Raw genomic sequence first — 23,855 nt, forward strand, 5'->3', positions numbered from 1 at the left:
ATAAACTGCTTAAAAAAACACACTTTCCTGCCCGTTTTATGATACCAAATTTTAGCATAATGTAAAAAAGGACCCGCTCTTTCAGAGAATATGAAAAAGTCAAGTTCGGCTAGGTTGACCCATTTTACTTATTTTCAGTCCTCACGCAAAATCAGTGTGTGCGACTTTATGTTCGTTTTGAGGTGCACGGTCACATATATGTTTGTTGAAAAACCTCTCTTCCGCTATTTGCGGGGTTTATATATGTATAACAGTCTTAAGACAAATGATATCTGTTGACAGAGAATTTTTGAGCCTCGCCAATAGGGGATAACTGTCCGAAAGGGCCCATTTTGTGAGATGAATGAAAATATCGATATTTTATGTAATTGAGTTATATGTATTTGTAGAAAAATTTGTATTCCCCTATTGGCCGGGTTTAGATAGCTATAATTGTCATTAGATAAATGATTTCTGTTGATAACGAAATTTTGATCCCGGCAAATAGTTTACAACCACCCGAAAGTGTCCATTTTATTATATAAATGAAAATATTGATATTTTATGTAATTGGGTTATATTTGTTTGTTGAAAAACCTGTCTTCCCCTATTGACCGGGTTTAAACAGCTATAACTGTCATTAGATCAATGATTTAATCTGTTGATAACAAAATTTTGATCCCGGCAAAAAGGGGATAATTGTCCGAAATGGCCCATTTTGTGATGTAAATGAAAATATCGATATTTCATGTAATTGAGCTTTATTTATTTGTTGAAAAACCTGCCTTCCATTATTGGGCGAGTTTACATAGCTATTAATGTCCTTAGATAAATGATTTTTGTTGATAAGGAAGGTTTGATCCCGGCAAATAGTTTACAACCACCCGAAAGGGTCCATTTTATGATATAAATGAAAATATTAATATTTTATGTAATTGAGTTATATGTGTTTGTATTAAAATCTGTATTTCCCTATTGGCCGGGTTTAAACAGCTATAACTGTCATTAGATCAATGATTTCTGTTGATAACAAAATTTTAATCCCGGCAAATAGGGGATAACTGTCCGAGATGGCCCATTTAGTGATATAAATGAAAATATCGACATTTTATGTAATTGAGCTTTATTTGTTTGTTGAAAAACTTGTCTTCCCCTATTGACCGAGTTTACATGGCTATAATTGTCCTTAGATAAATGATTTCTGTTGATAACTAAGGTTTGATCCCGGCAAATAGTTAAAAAACACTCGAAAGGGTCCATTTTATGATATAAATGAAAATATTGGTATTTAATGTGATTGAGTTATATGTGTTTGTATAAAAATCTGTATTCCCCTATTTGCCGGGTTTAGATAGCTATAACTGTCATCTGATGAATGATTTCTGTTGATAACAAGATTTTTATCCCGCCAAATAGTTAAAAAACACCCGAAAGGGTCCATTTTATGATGTAATGAAAATATTGATATTTTATGTAATTGAGTTATATGTGTTTGTAAAAAAACCTTTGTTACCCTATTGGTCGGGTTTAGATAGCTATAACTGTCATTACATAAATGTTTTATGTTGATAACGAAGTTTTGAGCAAGAGAAATAGGGGATAACTGTCCGAGAAGGCCCATTTTGTGATATGAATGAAAATATCGATATTTCATGTAATTGAGTTATATATGTTCGTAGAAAAACCTTTCTTCCCCTATTGGCAGGGTTTAGATAGCTATCACTGTTATTAGATAAATGGTTCCTGTTGACAACGAAGGATTAGATCAATGATTTAATCTGTTGATAACAAAATTTTGATCCCGGCAAAAAGGGGATAATTGTCCGAAATGGCCCATTTTGTGATGTAAATGAAAATATCGATATTTCATGTAATTGAGCTTTATTTATTTGTTGAAAAACCTGCCTTCCATTATTGGGCGAGTTTACATAGCTATTAATGTCCTTAGATAAATGATTTTTGTTGATAAGGAAGGTTTGATCCCGGCAAATAGTTTACAACCACCCGAAAGGGTCCATTTTATGATATAAATGAAAATATTAATATTTTATGTAATTGAGTTATATGTGTTTGTATTAAAATCTGTATTTCCCTATTGGCCGGGTTTAAACAGCTATAACTGTCATTAGATCAATGATTTCTGTTGATAACAAAATTTTAATCCCGGCAAATAGGGGATAACTGTCCGAGATGGCCCATTTAGTGATATAAATGAAAATATCGACATTTTATGTAATTGAGCTTTATTTGTTTGTTGAAAAAAAAACCTTTGTTACCCTATTGGTCGGGTTTAGATAGCTATAACTGTCATTACATAAATGATTTATGTTGATAACGAAGTTTTGAGCAAGAGAAATAGGGGATAACTGTCCGAGAAGGCCCATTTTGTGATATGAATGAAAATATCGATATTTCATGTAATTGAGTTATATATGTTCGTAGAAAAACCTTTCTTCCCCTATTGGCAGGGTTTAGATAGCTATCACTGTTATTAGATAAATGGTTCCTGTTGACAACGAAGGTTTGGACCCGTCCAATAAGGGACAGCTGCCCGAAATTGCCCATTTTGTGATATAAATGAAAATATCGATAATTTATGTTATTGAGTTATATTTGTTTGTTGAAAAACCTGTCTTCCCCCATTGGCCGAGTTTACATAGCTATAATTGTCCTTAGATAAATGATTTGTGTTGATAACAAAATTTTGATCCCGGCAAATAGGGGATAACTGTCCGAGATGGCCCATTTTGTGATATAAATGAAAATATCGATATTTTATGTTATTGAGTTTGTTGAAAAACCTATCTTCGCCTATATGCCGGGTTTATATAGCTATAATTGTCCTTAGATATAAATGAAAGTATTGATATTTTATGTAATTGGGTTATATTTGTTTGTTGAAAAACCTGTCTTCCCCTATTGACCGAGTTTACATGGCTATAATTGTCCTTAGATAAATGATTTCTGTTGATAACAAAATTTTGATCCCGGTAAATAGGGGATAACTGGCCGAGATGGGCCATTTAGTGATATAAATGAAAATATCGACATTTTATGTAATTGAGCTTTATTTGTTTGTTGAAAAACCTGTATTCCCCTATTGGCCGGGTTTAGATAGCTATAACTGTCATCTGATGAATGATTTCTGTTGATAACAAGATTTTTATCCCGCCAAATAGTTAAAAAACACCCGAAAGGGTCCATTTTATGATATAAATGAAAATATTGATATTTTATGTAATTGAGTTATATGTGTTTGTAAAAAAACCTTTGTTACCCAATTGGTCGGGTTTAGATAGCTATAACTGTCATTACATAAATGATTTATGTTGATAACGAAGTTTTGAGCAAGAGAAATAGGGGATAACTGTCCGAGAAGGCCCATTTTGTGATATGAATGAAAATATCGATATTTCATGTAATTGAGTTATATGTGTTTGTAGAAAAACCTTTCTTCCCCTATTGGCAGGGTTTAGATAGCTATCACTGTTATTAGATAAATGATTTCTGTTGATAACGAAATTTTGATCCCGGCAAATAGTTTACAACCACCCGAAAGTGTCCATTTTATTATATAAATGAAAATATTGATATTTTATGTAATTGGGTTATATTTGTTTGTTTAAAAACCTGTCTTCCCCTATTGGCCGGGTTTAGATAGCTATAACTGTCATTAGATCAATGATTTAATCTGTTGATAACAAAAGTTTGATCCCGGCAAATAGGGGATAATTGTCCGAAATGGCCCATTTTGTGATGTAAATGAAAATATCGATATTTCATGTAATTGAGCTTTATTTATTTGTTGAAAAACCTGCCTTCCATTATTGGGCGAGTTTACATAGCTATAAATGTCCTTAGATACATGATTTTTGTTGATAAGGAAGGTTTGATCCCGGCAAATAGTTTACAACCACCCGAAAGGGTCCATTTTATGATATAAATGAAAATATTAATATTTTATGTAATTGAGTTATATGTGTTTGTATTAAAATCTGTATTTCCCTATTGGCCGGGTTTAAACAGCTATAACTGTCATTAGATCAATGATTTCTGTTGATAACAAAATTTTAATCCCGGCAAATAGGGGATAACTGTCCGAGATGGCCCATTTTGTGATATAAATGAAAATATCGATATTTTATGTAATTGAGTTATATGTGTTTGTAAAAAAAACCTTTGTTACCCTATCGGTCGGGTTTGGATAGCTATAACTGTCATTACATAAATGATTTATGTTGATAACGAAGTTTTGAGCCCGGGAAAAAGGGGATAACTTTCCGAGAAGGCCCATTTTGTGACAGTCATAAGACATATGATATCTGTTGACAGAGAATTTTTGAGCCTCGCCAATATTGATTTGTTTGTCGAAAAACCTGTCTTCCCCAATTGGGCGAGTTTACTTAGCTATAATTGTCCTTAGATAAATGATTTCTGTTGATATGGAAGGTTTGATCCTGGTAAATAGTTTACAACCACCCGAAAGGGTCCATTTTATGATATAAATGAAAATATTGATATTTTATGTAATTGAGTTATATGTGTTTGTTGAAAAACCTGTCTTCCCCTATTGACCGGGTTTAGATAGCTATAACTGTCATTAGATCAATGATTTAATCTGTTGATAACAAAATTTTGATCCCGGCAAATAGGGGATAATTGTCCGAAATGGCCCATTTTGTGATGTAAATGAAAATATCGAAATTTTATGTATTTGAGTTATATATGTTTGTTGAAAAACCTCTCTTCCGCTATTTGCGCGGTGTATATATGTATAACAGTCATAAGACAAATGATATCTGTTGACAGAGAATTTTTGAGCCTCGCCAATAGGGGATAACTGTCCGAAAGGGCCCATTTTGTGAGATGAATGAAAATATCGATATTTTATGTAATTGAGTTATATTTGTTTGTTGAAAAACCAGTCTTCCTTTATTGGACGGGATTATATAGCTAGAATTGTCCTTAAATAAATGACTTCTGTTGATCACGAAGTTTTGAGCCCGGCCAATAGGGGATTACTGTTCGAAAGGGCCCATTTTGTGATATAAATGAAAATATCGATATTTTATGTAATTGAGTTATATGTGTTTGTAAAAAAAACCTTTGTTACCCTATCGGTCGGGTTTGGATAGCTATAACTGTCATTACATAAATGATTTATGTTGATAACGAAGTTTTGAGCCCGGGAAAAAGGGGATAACTTTCCGAGAAGGCCCATTTTGTGACAGTCATAAGACAAATGATATCTGTTGACAGAGAATTTTTGAGCCTCGCCAATAGGGGATAACTGTCCGAAAGGGCCCATTTTGTGAGATGAATGAAAATATCGATATTTTATGTAATTGAGTTATATGTATTTGTAGAAAAATTTGTATTCCCCTATTGGCCGCGTTTAGATAGCTATAATTGTCATTAGATAAATGATTTCTGTTGATAACGAAATTTTGATCCCGGCAAATAGTTTACAACCACCCGAAAGGGTCCATTTTATTATATAAATGAAAGTATTGATATTTTATGTAATTGGGTTATATTTGTTTGTTGAAAAACCTGTCTTCCCCTATTGGCCGGGTTTAGATAGCTATAACTGTCCTTAGAAAAATGATTTCTGTTGATAACTAAGGTTTGATCCCGGCAAATAGTTAAAAATCACCCAAAAGGGTCCATTTTATGATATAAATGAAAATATTGGTATTTTATGTAATTGAGTTATATGTGTTTGTATTAAAATCTGTATTTCCCTATTGGCCGGGTTTAAACAGCTATAACTGTCATTAGATCAATGATTTCTGTTGATAACAAAATTTAAATCCCGGCAAATAGGGGATAACTGTCCGAGATGGCCCATTTAGTGATATAAATGAAAATATCGACATTTTATGTAATTGAGCTTTATTTGTTTGTTGAAAAACCTGTCTTCCCCTATTGACCGAGTTTACATGGCTATAATTGTCCTTAGATAAATGATTTCTGTTGATAACTAAGGTTTGATCCCGACAAATATTTAAAAAACACCCGAAAGGGTCCATTTTATGATATAAATGAAAATATTGGTATCTTATGTGATTGAGTTATATGTGTTTGTATAAAAATCTGTATTCCCCTATTGGCCGGGTTTAGATAGCTATAACTGTCATCTGATGAATGATTTCTGTTGATAACAAGATTTTTATCCCGCCAAATAGTTAAAAAACACCCGAAAGGGTCCATTTTATGATGTAATGAAAATATTGATATTTTATGTAATTGAGTTATATGTGTTTGTAAAAAAACCTTTGTTACCCTATTGGTCGGGTTTAGATAGCTATAACTGTCATTACATAAATGATTTACGTTGATAACGAAGTTTTGAGCAAGAGAAATAGGGGATAACTGTCCGAGAAGGCCCATTTTGTGATATGAATGAAAATATCGATATTTCATGTAATTGAGTTATATATGTTTGTAGAAAAACCTTTCTTCCCCTATTGGCAGGGTTTAGATAGCTATCACTGTTATTAGATAAATGGTTCCTGTTGACAACGAAGGTTTGGACCCGTCCAATAAGGGATAGCTGCCCGAAATTGCCCATTTTGTGATATAAATGAAAATATCGATAATTTACGTTATTGAGTTATATTTGTTTGTTGAAAAACCTGTCTTCCCCATTGGCCGAGTTTACATAGCTATAATTGTCCTTAGATAAATGATTTGTGTTGATAACAAAATTTTGATCCCGGCAAATAGGGGATAACTGTCCGAGATGGCCCATTTTGTGATATAAATGAAAATATCGATATTTTATGTTATTGAGTTTGTTGAAAAACCTATCTTCGCCTATATGCCGGGTTTATATAGCTATAATTGTCCTTAGATAAAAGATTTCTGTTTGCAATAAAAATTTGAGACCGGCAAAAAGGGGATAACTGTCCGAGAGGCCCCATTTTGTGATGTAAATGAAAATATCGATATTCTATGTAATTGAGTTATATTTGTTTGTTGAAAAACCAGTCTTCCTTTATTGGACGGGATTATATAGCTTAGAATTGTCCTTAAATAAATGACTTCTGTTGATCACGAAGTTTTGAGCCCGGCCAATAGGGGATTACTGGTTCGAATAGGGCCCATTTTGTGATATATTGGCCGGGTTTAGATAGCTATAACTGTCATCTGATGAATGATTTCTGTTGATAACAAGATTTTTATCCCGCCAAATAGTTAAAAAAACACCCGAAAGGGTCCAATTTTATGATGTAATGAAAATATTGATATTTTATGTAATTGAGTTATTTGTGATATGAATGAAAATATCGATATTTCATGTAATTGAGTTATATATGTTCGTAGAAAAACCTTTCTTCCCCTATTGGCAGGGTTTAGATAGCTATCACTGTTATTAGATAAATGGTTCCTGTTGACAACGAAGTTTTGGACCCGTCCAATAAGGGATAGCTGCCCGAAATTGCCCATTTTGTGATATAAATGAAAATATCGATAATTTATGTTATTGAGTTATATTTGTTTGTTGAAAAACCTGTCTTCCCCCATTGGCCGAGTTTACATAGCTATAATTGTCCTTAGATAAATGATTTGTGTTGATAACAAAATTTTGATCCCGGCAAATAGGGGATAACTGTCCGAGATGGCCCATTTTGTGATATAAATGAAAATATCGATATTTTATGTTATTGAGTTTGTTGAAAAACCTATCTTCGCCTATATGCCGGGTTTATATAGCTATAATTGTCCTTAGATAAAAGATTTCTGTTTGCAATAAAAATTTGAGACCGGCAAAAAGGGGATAACTGTCCGAGAGGCCCCATTTTGTGATGTAAATGAAAATATCGATATCTTATGTGATTGAGCTTTATTTGTTTGTTGAAAAACCTGTCTTCCCCTATTGACCGAGTTTACATGGCTATAATTGTCCTTAGATAAATGATTTCTGTTGATAACTAAGGTTTGATCCCGGCAAATAGTTAAAAACCACCCGAAAAGGTCCATTTTATGATATAAATCAAAATATTGATATTTTATGTGATTGAGTTATATGTGTTTGTATAAAAATCTGTATTCCCCTATTGGCCGGGTTTAGATAGCTATAACTGTCATCTGATGAATGATTTCTGTTGATAACAAAATTTTGATCCCGGCAAATAGGGGATAATTGTCCGAAATGGCCCATTTTGTGATGTAAATGAAAATATCGATATTTCATGTAATTGAGCTTTATTTATTTGTTGAAAAACCTGCCTTCCCCTTTTGGGCGAGTTTACATAGCTATAAATGTCCTTAGATAAATGATTTTTGTTGATAAGGAAGGTTTGATCCCGGCAAATAGTTTACAACCACCCGAAAGGGTCCATTTTATGATATAAATGAAAATATTAATATTTTATGTAATTGAGTTATATGTGTTTGTACAAAAATCTGTATTTCCCTATTGGCCGGGTTTAGATAGCTATAACTGTCCTTAGAAAAATGATTTCTGTTGATAACAAAATTTTTATCCCGGCAAATAGGAGATAACTTTCCGAACTGGCTCATTTTGGGATATAAATGAAAATATCGAAATTTTATGGAATTGAGTTATATATGTTTGTTGAAAAACCTCTCTTCCGCTATTTGCGGGGTTTATATATGTATAACAGTCTTAAGACAAATGATATCTGTTGACAGAGAATTTTTGAGCCTCGCCAATAGGGGATAACTGTCCGAAAGGGCCCATTTTGTGAGATGAATGAAAATATCGATATTTTATGTTATTGGGTTATATGTATTTGTAGAAAAATTTGTATTCCCCCATTGGCCGGGTTTAGATAGCTATAATTGTCATTAGATATATGATTTCTGTTGATAACGAAATTTTGATCCCGGCAAATAGTTTACAACCACCCGAAAGTGTCCATTTTATTATATAAATGAAAATATTGATATTTTATGTAATTGGGTTATATTTGTTTGTTGAAAAACCTGTCTTCCCCTATTGGCCGGGTTTAGATAGCTATAACTGTCATTAGATCAATGATTTAATCTGTTGATAACAAAATTTTGATCCCGGCAAAAAGGGGATAATTGTCCGAAATGGCCCATTTTGTGATGTAAATGAAAATATCGATATTTCATGTAATTGAGCTTTATTTATTTGTTGAAAAACCTGCCTTCCATTATTGGGCGAGTTTACATAGCTATTAATGTCCTTAGATAAATGATTTTTGTTGATAAGGAAGGTTTGATCCCGGCAAATAGTTTACAACCACCCGAAAGGGTCCATTTTATGATATAAATGAAAATATTAATATTTTATGTAATTGAGTTATATGTGTTTGTATTAAAATCTGTATTTCCCTATTGGCCGGGTTTAAACAGCTATAACTGTCATTAGATCAATGATTTCTGTTGATAACAAAATTTTAATCCCGGCAAATAGGGGATAACTGTCCGAGATGGCCCATTTAGTGATATAAATGAAAATATCGACATTTTATGTAATTGAGCTTTATTTGTTTGTTGAAAAACCTGTCTTCCCCTATTGACCGAGTTTACATGGCTATAATTGTCCTTAGATAAATGATTTCTGTTGATAACTAAGGTTTGATCCCGGCAAATAGTTAAAAAACACTCGAAAGGGTCCATTTTATGATATAAATGAAAATATTGGTATTTAATGTGATTGAGTTATATGTGTTTGTATAAAAATCTGTATTCCCCTATTGGCCGGGTTTAGATAGCTATAACTGTCATCTGATGAATGATTTCTGTTGATAACAAGATTTTTATCCCGCCAAATAGTTAAAAAACACCCGAAAGGGTCCATTTTATGATGTAATGAAAATATTGATATTTTATGTAATTGAGTTATATGTGTTTGTAAAAAAACCTTTGTTACCCTATTGGTCGGGTTTAGATAGCTATAACTGTCATTACATAAATGTTTTATGTTGATAACGAAGTTTTGAGCAAGAGAAATAGGGGATAACTGTCCGAGAAGGCCCATTTTGTGATATGAATGAAAATATCGATATTTCATGTAATTGAGTTATATATGTTCGTAGAAAAACCTTTCTTCCCCTATTGGCAGGGTTTAGATAGCTATCACTGTTATTAGATAAATGGTTCCTGTTGACAACGAAGGTTTGGACCCGTCCAATAAGGGATAGCTGCCCGAAATTGCCCATTTTGTGATATAAATGAAAATATCGATAATTTATGTTATTGAGTTATATTTGTTTGTTGAAAAACCTGTCTTCCCCTATTGGCCGGGTTTAGATAGCTATAACTGTCATTAGATCAATGATTTAATCTGTTGATAACAAAATTTTGATCCCGGCAAAAAGGGGATAATTGTCCGAAATGGCCCATTTTGTGATGTAAATGAAAATATCGATATTTCATGTAATTGAGCTTTATTTATTTGTTGAAAAACCTGCCTTCCATTATTGGGCGAGTTTACATAGCTATTAATGTCCTTAGATAAATGATTTTTGTTGATAAGGAAGGTTTGATCCCGGCAAATAGTTTACAACCACCCGAAAGGGTCCATTTTATGATATAAATGAAAATATTAATATTTTATGTAATTGAGTTATATGTGTTTGTATTAAAATCTGTATTTCCCTATTGGCCGGGTTTAAACAGCTATAACTGTCATTAGATCAATGATTTCTGTTGATAACAAAATTTTAATCCCGGCAAATAGGGGATAACTGTCCGAGATGGCCCATTTAGTGATATAAATGAAAATATCGACATTTTATGTAATTGAGCTTTATTTGTTTGTTGAAAAACCTGTCTTCCCCTATTGACCGAGTTTACATGGCTATAATTGTCCTTAGATAAATGATTTCTGTTGATAACTAAGGTTTGATCCCGGCAAATAGTTAAAAAACACTCGAAAGGGTCCATTTTATGATATAAATGAAAATATTGGTATTTAATGTGATTGAGTTATATGTGTTTGTATAAAAATCTGTATTCCCCTATTGGCCGGGTTTAGATAGCTATAACTGTCATCTGATGAATGATTTCTGTTGATAACAAGAGTTTTATCCCGCCAAATAGTTAAAAAACACCCGAAAGGGTCCATTTTATGATGTAATGAAAATATTGATATTTTATGTAATTGAGTTATATGTGTTTGTAAAAAAACCTTTGTTACCCTATTGGTCGGGTTTAGATAGCTATAACTGTCATTACATAAATGATTTATGTTGATAACGAAGTTTTGAGCAAGAGAAATAGGGGATAACTGTCCGAGAAGGCCCATTTTGTGATATGAATGAAAATATCGATATTTCATGTAATTGAGTTATATATGTTCGTAGAAAAACCTTTCTTCCCCTATTGGCAGGGTTTAGATAGCTATCACTGTTATTAGATAAATGGTTCCTGTTGACAACGAAGGTTTGGACCCGTCCAATAAGGGATAGCTGCCCGAAATTGCCCATTTTGTGATATAAATGAAAATATCGATAATTTATGTTATTGAGTTATATTTGTTTGTTGAAAAACCTGTCTTCCCCCATTGGCCGAGTTTACATAGCTATAATTGTCCTTAGATAAATGATTTGTGTTGATAACAAAATTTTGATCCCGGCAAATAGGGGATAACTGTCCGAGATGGCCCATTTTGTGATATAAATGAAAATATCGATATTTTATTTTATTGAGTTTGTTGAAAAACCTATCTTCGCCTATATGCCGGGTTTATATAGCTATAATTGTCCTTAGATATAAATGAAAGTATTGATATTTTATGTAATTGGGTTATATTTGTTTGTTGAAAAACCTGTCTTCCCCTATTGACCGAGTTTACATGGCTATAATTGTCCTTAGATAAATGATTTCTGTTGATAACAAAATTTTGATCCCGGTAAATATGGGATAACTGTCCGAGATGGGCCATTTAGTGATATAAATGAAAATATCGACATTTTATGTAATTGAGCTTTATTTGTTTGTTGAAAAACCTGTATTCCCCTATTGGCCGGGTTTAGATAGCTATAACTGTCATCTGATGAATGATTTCTGTTGATAACAAGATTTTTATCCCGCCAAATAGTTAAAAAACACCCGAAAGGGTCCATTTTATGATATAAATGAAAATATTGATATTTTATGTAATTGAGTTATATGTGTTTGTAAAAAAACCTTTGTTACCCAATTGGTCGGGTTTAGATAGCTATAACTGTCATTACATAAATGATTTATGTTGATAACGAAGTTTTGAGCAAGAGAAATAGGGGATAACTGTCCGAGAAGGCCCATTTTGTGATATGAATGAAAATATCGATATTTCATGTAATTGAGTTATATGTGTTTGTAGAAAAACCTTTCTTCCCCTATTGGCAGGGTTTAGATAGCTATCACTGTTATTAGATAAATGATTTCTGTTGATAACGAAATTTTGATCCCGGCAAATAGTTTACAACCACCCGAAAGTGTCCATTTTATTATATAAATGAAAATATTGATATTTTATGTAATTGGGTTATATTTGTTTGTTGAAAAACCTGTCTTCCCCTATTGGCCGGGTTTAGATAGCTATAACTGTCATTAGATCAATGATTTAATCTGTTGATAACAAAAGTTTGATCCCGGCAAATAGGGGATAATTGTCCGAAATGGCCCATATTGTGATGTAAATGAAAATATCGATATTTCATGTAATTGAGCTTTATTTATTTGTTGAAAAACCTGCCTTCCATTATTGGGCGAGTTTACATAGCTATAAATGTCCTTAGATACATGATTTTTGTTGATAAGGAAGGTTTGATCCCGGCAAATAGTTTACAACCACCCGAAAGGGTCCATTTTATGATATAAATGAAAATATTAATATTTTATGTAATTGAGTTATATGTGTTTGTATTAAAATCTGTATTTCCCTATTGGCCGGGTTTAAACAGCTATAACTGTCATTAGATCAATGATTTCTGTTGATAACAAAATTTTAATCCCGGCAAATAGGGGATAACTGTCCGAGATGGCCCATTTTGTGATATAAATGAAAATATCGATATTTTATGTAATTGAGTTATATGTGTTTGTAAAAAAAACCTTTGTTACCCTATCGGTCGGGTTTGGATAGCTATAACTGTCATTACATAAATGATTTATGTTGATAACGAAGTTTTGAGCCCGGGAAAAAGGGGATAACTTTCCGAGAAGGCCCATTTTGTGACAGTCATAAGACATATGATATCTGTTGACAGAGAATTTTTGAGCCTCGCCAATATTGATTTGTTTGTCGAAAAACCTGTCTTCCCCAATTGGGCGAGTTTACTTAGCTATAATTGTCCTTAGATAAATGATTTCTGTTGATATGGAAGGTTTGATCCCGGTAAATAGTTTACAACCACCCGAAAGGGTCCATTTTATGATATAAATGAAAATATTGATATTTTATGTAATTGAGTTATATGTGTTTGTTGAAAAACCTGTCTTCCCTTATTGGCCGGGTTTAGATAGCTATAACTGTCATTAGATCAATGATTTAATCTGTTGATAACAAAATTTTGATCCCGGCAAATAGGGGATAATTGTCCGAAATGGCCCATTTTGTGATGTAAATGAAAATATCGAAATTTTATGTAATTGAGTTATATATGTTTGTTGAAAAACCTCTCTTCCGCTATTTGCGCGGTGTATATATGTATAACAGTCATAAGACAAATGATATCTGTTGACAGAGAATTTTTGAGCCTCGCCAATAGGGGATAACTGTCCGAAAGGGCCCATTTTGTGAGATGAATGAAAATATCGATATTTTATGTAATTGAGTTATATTTGTTTGTTGAAAAACCAGTCTTCCTTTATTGGACGGGATTATATAGCTAGAATTGTCCTTAAATAAATGACTTCTGTTGATCACGAAGTTTTGAGCCCGGCCAATAGGGGATTACTGTTCGAAAGGGCCCATTTTGTGATATAAATGAAAATATCGATATTTTATGTAATTGAGTTATATGTGTTTGTTAAAAAAACCTTTGTTACCCTATCGGTCGGGTTTGGATAGCTATAACTGTCATTACATAAATGATTTATGTTGATAACGAAGTTTTGAGCCCGGGAAAAAGGGGATAACTTTCCGAGAAGGCCCATTTTGTGACAGTCATAAGGCAAATGATATCTGTTGACAGAGAATTTTTGAGCCTCGCCAATAGGGGATAACTGTCCGAAAGGGCCCATTTTGTGAGATGAATGAAAATATCGATATTTTATGTAATTGAGTTATATGTATTTGTAGAAAAATTTGTATTCCCCTATTGGCCGGGTTTAGATAGCTATAATTGTCATTAGATAAATGATTTCTGTTGATAACGAAATTTTGATCCCGGCAAATAGTTTACAACCGCCCGAAAGGGTCCATTTTATTATATAAATGAAAGTATTGATATTTTATGTAATTGGGTTATATTTGTTTGTTCAAAAACCTGTCTTCCCCTATTGGCCGGGTTTAGATAGCTATAACTGTCCTTAGAAAAATGATTTCTGTTGATAACTAAGGTTTGATCCCGGCAAATAGTTAAAAATCACCCAAAAGGGTCCATTTTATGATATAAATGAAAATATTGGTATTTTATGTGATTGAGTTATATGTGTTTGTATTAAAATCTGTATTTCCCTATTGGCCGGGTTTAAACAGCTATAACTGTCATTAGATCAATGATTTCTGTTGATAACAAAATTTAAATCCCGGCAAATAGGGGATAACTGTCCGAGATGGCCCATTTAGTGATATAAATGAAAATATCGACATTTTATGTAATTGAGCTTTATTTGTTTGTTGAAAAACCTGTCTTCCCCTATTGACCGAGTTTACATGGCTATAATTGTCCTTAGATAAATGATTTCTGTTGATAACTAAGGTTTGATCCCGACAAATATTTAAAAAACACCCGAAAGGGTCCATTTTATGATATAAATGAAAATATTGGTATCTTATGTGATTGAGTTATATGTGTTTGTATAAAAATCTGTATTCCCCTATTGGCCGGGTTTAGATAGCTATAACTGTCATCTGATGAATGATTTCTGTTGATAACAAGATTTTTATCCCGCCAAATAGTTAAAAAACACCCGAAAGGGTCCATTTTATGATGTAATGAAAATATTGATATTTTATGTAATTGAGTTATATGTGTTTGTAAAAAAACCTTTGTTACCCTATTGGTCGGGTTTAGATAGCTATAACTGTCATTACATAAATGATTTATGTTGATAACGAAGTTTTGAGCAAGAGAAATAGGGGATAACTGTCCGAGAAGGCCCATTTTGTGATATGAATGAAAATATCGATATTTCATGTAATTGAGTTATATATGTTTGTAGAAAAACCTTTCTTCCCCTATTGGCAGGGTTTAGATAGCTATCACTGTTATTAGATAAATGGTTCCTGTTGACAACGAAGGTTTGGACCCGTCCAATAAGGGATAGCTGCCCGAAATTGCCCATTTTGTGATATAAATGAAAATATCGATAATTTACGTTATTGAGTTATATTTGTTTGTTGAAAAACCTGTCTTCCCCATTGGCCGAGTTTACATAGCTATAATTGTCCTTAGATAAATGATTTGTGTTGATAACAAAATTTTGATCCCGGCAAATAGGGGATAACTGTCCGAGATGGCCCATTTTGTGATATAAATGAAAATATCGATATTTTATGTTATTGAGTTTGTTGAAAAACCTATCTTCGCCTATATGCCGTGTTTATATAGCTATAATTGTCCTTAGATAAAAGATTTCTGTTTGCAATAAAAATTTGAGCCCGGCAAAAAGGGGATAACTGTCCGAGAGGCCCCATTTTGTGATGTAAATGAAAATATCGATATTCTATGTAATTGAGTTATATTTGTTTGTTGAAAAACCAGTCTTCCTTTATTGGACGGGATTATATAGCTAGAATTGTCCTTAAATAAATGACTTCTGTTGATCACGAAGTTTTGAGCCCGGCCAATAGGGGATTACTGTTCGAAAGGGCCCATTTTGTGATATATTGGCCGGGTTTAGATAGCTATAACTGTCATCTGATGAATGATTTCTGTTGATAACAAGATTTTTATCCCGCCAAATAGTTAAAAAACACCCGAAAGGGTCCATTTTATGATGTAATGAAAATATTGATATTTTATGTAATTGAGTTATATGTGTTTGTAAAAAAACCTTTGTTACCCTATTGGTCGGGTTTAGATAGCTATAACTGTCATTACATAAATGATTTATGTTGATAACGAAGTTTTGAGCAAGAGAAATAGGGGATAACTGTCCGAGAAGGCCCATTTTGTGATATGAATGAAAATATCGATATTTCATGTAATTGAGTTATATATGTTCGTAGAAAAACCTTTCTTCCCCTATTGGCAGGGTTTAGATAGCTATCACTGTTATTAGATAAATGGTTCCTGTTGACAACGAAGTTTTGGACCCGTCCAATAAGGGATAGCTGCCCGAAATTGCCCATTTTGTGATATAAATGAAAATATCGATAATTTATGTTATTGAGTTATATTTGTTTGTTGAAAAACCTGTCTTCCCCCATTGGCCGAGTTTACATAGCTATAATTGTCCTTAGATAAATGATTTGTGTTGATAACAAAATTTTGATCCCGGCAAATAGGGGATAACTGTCCGAGATGGCCCATTTTGTGATATAAATGAAAATATCGATATTTTATGTTATTGAGTTTGTTGAAAAACCTATCTTCGCCTATATGCCGGGTTTATATAGCTATAATTGTCCTTAGATAAAAGATTTCTGTTTGCAATAAAAATTTGAGACCGGCAAAAAGGGGATAACTGTCCGAGAGGCCCCATTTTGTGATGTAAATGAAAATATCGATATCTTATGTGATTGAGCTTTATTTGTTTGTTGAAAAACCTGTCTTCCCCTATTGACCGAGTTTACATGGCTATAATTGTCCTTAGATAAATGATTTCTGTTGATAACTAAGGTTTGATCCCGGCAAATAGTTAAAAACCACCCGAAAAGGTCCATTTTATGATATAAATCAAAATATTGATATTTTATGTGATTGAGTTATATGTGTTTGTATAAAAATCTGTATTCCCCTATTGGCCGGGTTTAGATAGCTATAACTGTCATCTGATGAATGATTTCTGTTGATAACAAAATTTTGATCCCGGCAAATAGGGGATAATTGTCCGAAATGGCCCATTTTGTGATGTAAATGAAAATATCGATATTTCATGTAATTGAGCTTTATTTATTTGTTGAAAAACCTGCCTTCCCCTTTTGGGCGAGTTTACATAGCTATAAATGTCCTTAGATAAATGATTTTTGTTGATAAGGAAGGTTTGATCCCGGCAAATAGTTTACAACCACCCGAAAGGGTCCATTTTATGATATAAATGAAAATATTAATATTTTATGTAATTGAGTTATATGTGTTTGTACAAAAATCTGTATTTCCCTATTGGCCGGGTTTAGATAGCTATAACTGTCCTTAGAAAAATGATTTCTGTTGATAACAAAATTTTTATCCCGGCAAATAGGAGATAACTTTCCGAACTGGCTCATTTTGGGATATAAATGAAAATATCGAAATTTTATGGAATTGAGTTATATATGTTTGTTGAAAAACCTCTCTTCCGCTATTTGCGGGGTTTATATATGTATAACAGTCTTAAGACAAATGATATCTGTTGACAGAGAATTTTTGAGCCTCGCCAATAGGGGATAACTGTCCGAAAGGGCCCATTTTGTGAGATGAATGAAAATATCGATATTTTATGTTATTGGGTTATATGTATTTGTAGAAAAATTTGTATTCCCCCATTGGCCGGGTTTAGATAGCTATAATTGTCATTAGATATATGATTTCTGTTGATAACGAAATTTTGATCCCGGCAAATAGTTTACAACCACCCGAAAGTGTCCATTTTATTATATAAATGAAAATATTGATATTTTATGTAATTGGGTTATATTTGTTTGTTGAAAAACCTGTCTTCCCCTATTGGCCGGGTTTAGATAGCTATAACTGTCTTTAGATCAATGATTTAATCTGTTGATAACAAAATTTTGATCCCGGCAAATAGGGGATAATTGTCCGAAATGGCCCATTTTGTGATGTAAATGAAAATATCGATATTTCATGTAATTGAGCTTTATTTATTTGTTGAAAAACCTGCCTTCCATTATTGGGCGAGTTTACATAGCTATAAATGTCCTTAGATACATGATTTTTGCTGATAAGGAAGGTTTGATCCCGGCAAATAGTTTACAACCACCCGAAAGGGTCCATTTTATGATATAAATGAAAATATTAACATTTTATGTAATTGAGTTATATGTGTTTGTATTAAAATCTGTATTTCCCTATTGGCCGGTTTTAAACAGCTATAACTGTCATTAGATCAATGATTTCTGTTGATAACAAAATTTTAATCCCGGCAAATAGGGGATAACTGTCCGAGATGGCCCATTTAGTGATATAAATGAAAATATCGACATTTTATGTAATTGAGCTTTATTTGTTTGTTGAAAAACCTGTCTTCCCCTATTGACCGAGTTTACATGGCTATAATTGTCCTTAGATAAATGATTTCTGTTGATAACTAAGGTTTGATCCCGGCAAATAGTTAAAAAACACCCGAAAGGGTCCATTTTATGATATAAATGAAAATATTGGTATTTTATGTGATTGAGTTATATGTGTTTGTATAAAAATCTGTATTCCCCTATTGGCCGGGTTTAGATAGCTATAACTGTCATCTGATGAATGATTTCTGTTGATAACAAGATTTTTATCCCGCCAAATAGTTAAAAAACACCCGAAAGGGTCCATTTTATGATGTAATGAAAATATTGATATTTTATGTAATTGAGTTATATGTGTTTGTAAAAAAACCTTTGTTACCCTATTGGTCGGGTTTAGATAGCTATAACTGTCATTACATAAATGATTGATGTTGATAACGAAGTTTTGAGCAAGAGAAATAGGGGATAACTGTCCGAGAAGGCCCATTTTGTGATATGAATGAAAATATCGATATTTCATGTAATTGAGTTATATATGTTCGTAGAAAAACCTTTCTTCCCCTATTGGCAGGGTTTAGATAGCTATCACTGTTATTAGATAAATGGTTCCTGTTGACAACGAAGGTTTGGACCCGTCCAATAAGGGATAGCTGCCAGAAATTGCCCATTTTGTGATATAAATGAAAATATCGATAATTTATGTTATTGATTAGATAAATGATTTGTGTTGATAACAAAATTTTGATCCCGGCAAATAGGGGATAACTGTCCGAGATGGCCCATTTTGTGATATAAATGAAAATATCGATATTTTATGTTATTGAGCTTTATTTGTTTGTTGAAAAACCTGTCTTCGCCTATATGCCGGGTTTATATAGCTATAATTGTCCTTAGATAAAAGATTTCTGTTTGCAATAAAAATTTGAGACCGGCAAAAAGGGGATAACTGTCCGAGAGGCCCCATTTTGTGATGTAAATGAAAATATCGATATCTTATGTGATTGAGCTTTATTTGTTTGTTGAAAAACCTGTCTTCCCCTATTGACCGAGTTTACATGGCTATAATTGTCCTTAGATAAATGATTTCTGTTGATAACTAAGGTTTGATCCCGGCAAATAGTTAAAAACCACCCGAAAGGGTCCATTTTATGATATAAATGAAAATATTGATATTTTATGTGATTGAGTTATATGTGTTTGTATAAAAATCTGTATTCCCCTATTGGCCGGGTTTAGATAGCTATAACTGTCATCTGATGAATGATTTCTGTTGATAACAAAATTTTTATCCCGCCAAATAGGGGATAACTGTCCTTGAGGGCCCATTTTGTGATGTAAATGAAAATATCGATATTTTATGTAATTGAGCTTTATTTGTTTGTCAAAAAACCTGTCTTCCCCAATTGGGCGAGTTTACATAGCTATAATTGTCCTTAGATAAATGATTTCTGTTGATAAGGAAGGTTTGATCCCGGCAAATAGTTTACAATTACCCGAAAGGGTCCATTTTATGATATAAATGAAAATATTGATATTTTATGTAATTGAGTTCTATGTGTTTGTATAAAAATCTGTATTCCCTATTGGCCGGGTTTAGATAGCTATAACTGTCCTTAGATAAATGATTTCTGTTGATAACAAAATTTTTATCCCGGCAAATAGGAGATAACTGTCCGAAATGGCTCATTTTGGGATATAAATGAAAATATCGAAATTTTATGTAATTGAGTTATATGTGACTCTGCACCTCAAAACAAACAAAAAGTCGCCAGACATGAATTTTTAGTTAAGACCATATTCTGAAAGAGCAGACTTTAAGTTTTAAAATGATGTATAACTCAAATCAAATGGACTCTCCTAACCTATCTAAATATTAGAAAGAAAGCACAAACTCACGAAAAGTGTGAACTGAGAAAAGAGGCTCTGAAGTACAGTGTCTATTCAAGCGCTTAATCTTTACTAAATCGTGCTGGCTGTGCGATGCATGGGACAAAAAACAGGAAGTAAACCACCAGTGTAACAACAATGAAGGGATTATCGGATTAAACTGAAATTAAGCATGCCTCATTAACACATTCTGTCCATAATCAATGCTAACTTTCAAAGCAGTAGCACTATCCTTTCAAAAGTTATTAGAGTTGAAAGTGAAGAGTGTGGACAAGGTTTTTCAGAAATGAAAAAGGGATTCTAAAGACACACATAATCACACTATTCTACCAAAAATGTTCGGGATAAACTGCTTAAAAAAACACACTTTCCTGCCCGTTTTATGATACCAAATTTTAGCATAATGTAAAAAAGGACCCGCTCTTTCAGAGAATATGAAAAAGTCAAGTTCGGCTAGGTTGACCCATTTTACTTATTTTCAGTCCTCACGCAAAATCAGTGTGTGCGACTTTATGTTCGTTTTGAGGTGCACGGTCACATATATGTTTGTTGAAAAACCTCTCTTCCGCTATTTGCGGGGTTTATACATGTATAACAGTCTTAAGACAAATGATATCTGTTGACAGAGAATTTTTGAGCCTCGCCAATAGGGGATAACTGTCCGAAAGGGCCCATTTTGTGAGATGAATGAAAATATCGATATTTTATGTAATTGAGTTATATGTATTTGTAGAAAAATTTGTATTCCCCTATTGGCCGGGTTTAGATAGCTATAATTGTCATTAGATAAATGATTTCTGTTGATAACGAAATTTTGATCCCGTTATATTTGTTTGTTGAAAAACCTGTCTTCCCCTATTGGCCGGGTTTAGATAGCTATAACTGTCATTAGATCAATGATTTAATCTTTTGATAACAAAATTTTGATCCCGGCAAAAAGGGGATAATTGTCCGAAATGGCCCATTTTGTGATGTAAATGAAAATATCGATATTTCATGTAATTGAGCTTTATTTATTTGTTGAAAAACCTGCCTTCCATTATTGGGCGAGTTTACATAGCTATTAATGTCCTTAGATAAATGATTTTTGTTGATAAGGAAGGTTTGATCCCGGCAAATAGTTTACAACCACCCGAAAGGGTCCATTTTATGATATAAATGAAAATATTAATATTTTATGTAATTGAGTTATATGTGTTTGTATTAAAATCTGTATTTCCCTATTGGCCGGGTTTAAACAGCTATAACTGTCATTAGATCAATGATTTCTGTTGATAACAAAATTTTAATCCCGGCAAATAGGGGATAACTGTCCGAGATGGCCCATTTAGTGATATAAATGAAAATATCGACATTTTATGTAATTGAGCTTTATTTGTTTGTTGAAAAACCTGTCTTCCCCTATTGACCGAGTTTACATGGCTATAATTGTCCTTAGATAAATGATTTCTGTTGATAACTAAGGTTTGATCCCGGCAAATAGTTAAAAAACACTCGAAAGGGTCCATTTTATGATATAAATGAAAATATTGGTATTTAATGTGATTGAGTTATATGTGTTTGTATAAAAATCTGTATTCCCCTATTGGCCGGGTTTAGATAGCTATAACTGTCATCTGATGAATGATTTCTGTTGATAACAAGATTTTTATCCCGCCAAATAGTTAAAAAACACCCGAAAGGGTCCATTTTATGATGTAATGAAAATATTGATATTTTATGTAATTGAGTTATATGTGTTTGTAAAAAAACCTTTGTTACCCTATTGGTCGGGTTTAGATAGCTATAACTGTCATTACATAAATGATTTATGTTGATAACGAAGTTTTGAGCAAGAGAAATAGGGGATAACTGTCCGAGAAGGCCCATTTTGTGATATGAATGAAAATATCGATATTTCATGTAATTGAGTTATATATGTTCGTAGAAAAACCTTTCTTCCCCTATTGGCAGGGTTTAGATAGCTATCACTGTTATTAGATAAATGGTTCCTGTTGACAACGAAGGTTTGGACCCGTCCAATAAGGGATAGCTGCCCGAAATTGCCCATTTTGTGATATAAATGAAAATATCGATAATTTATGTTATTGAGTTATATTTGTTTGTTGAAAAACCTGTCTTCCCCCATTGGCCGAGTTTACATAGCTATAATTGTCCTTAGATAAATGATTTGTGTTGATAACAAAATTTTGATCCCGGCAAATAGGGGATAACTGTCCGAGATGGCCCATTTTGTGATATAAATGAAAATATCGATATTTTATGTTATTGAGCTTTATTTGTTTGTTGAAAAACCTGTCTTCGCCTATATGCCGGGTTTATATAGCTATAATTGTCCTTAGATATAAATGAAAGTATTGATATTTTATGTAATTGGGTTATATTTGTTTGTTGAAAAACCTGTCTTCCCCTATTGACCGAGTTTACATGGCTATAATTGTCCTTAGATAAATGATTTCTGTTGATAACAAAATTTTGATCCCGGTAAATATGGGATAACTGTCCGAGATGGGCCATTTAGTGATATAAATGAAAATATCGACATTTTATGTAATTGAGCTTTATTTGTTTGTTGAAAAACCTGTATTCCCCTATTGGCCGGGTTTAGATAGCTATAACTGTCATCTGATGAATGATTTCTGTTGATAACAAGATTTTTATCCCGCCAAATAGTTAAAAAACACCCGAAAGGGTCCATTTTATGATATAAATGAAAATATTGATATTTTATGTAATTGAGTTATATGTGTTTGTAAAAAAACCTTTGTTACCCAATTGGTCGGGTTTAGATAGCTATAACTGTCATTACATAAATGATTTATGTTGATAACGAAGTTTTGAGCAAGAGAAATAGGGGATAACTGTCCGAGAAGGCCCATTTTGTGATATGAATGAAAATATCGATATTTCATGTAATTGAGTTATATGTGTTTGTAGAAAAACCTTTCTTCCCCTATTGGCAGGGTTTAGATAGCTATCACTGTTATTAGATAAATGATTTCTGTTGATAACGAAATTTTGATCCCGGCAAATAGTTTACAACCACCCGAAAGTGTCCATTTTATTATATAAATGAAAATATTGATATTTTATGTAATTGGGTTATATTTGTTTGTTGAAAAACCTGTCTTCCCCTATTGGCCGGGTTTAGATAGCTATAACTGTCATTAGATCAATGATTTAATCTGTTGATAACAAAAGTTTGATCCCGGCAAATAGGGGATAATTGTCCGAAATGGCCCATTTTGTGATGTAAATGAAAATATCGATATTTCATGTAATTGAGCTTTATTTATTTGTTGAAAAACCTGCCTTCCATTATTGGGCGAGTTTACATAGCTATAAATGTCCTTAGATACATGATTTTTGTTGATAAGGAAGGTTTGATCCCGGCAAATAGTTTACAACCACCCGAAAGGGTCCATTTTATGATATAAATGAAAATATTAATATTTTATGTAATTGAGTTATATGTGTTTGTATTAAAATCTGTATTTCCCTA

This window comes from Diadema antillarum, unplaced genomic scaffold, assembly GCF_040938485.1.
Source record: "Diadema antillarum isolate AM-2024a unplaced genomic scaffold, OU_Dant_1.0 seq00001349_RagTag, whole genome shotgun sequence".
NCBI lineage: Eukaryota > Metazoa > Echinodermata > Echinoidea > Diadematoida > Diadematidae > Diadema > Diadema antillarum.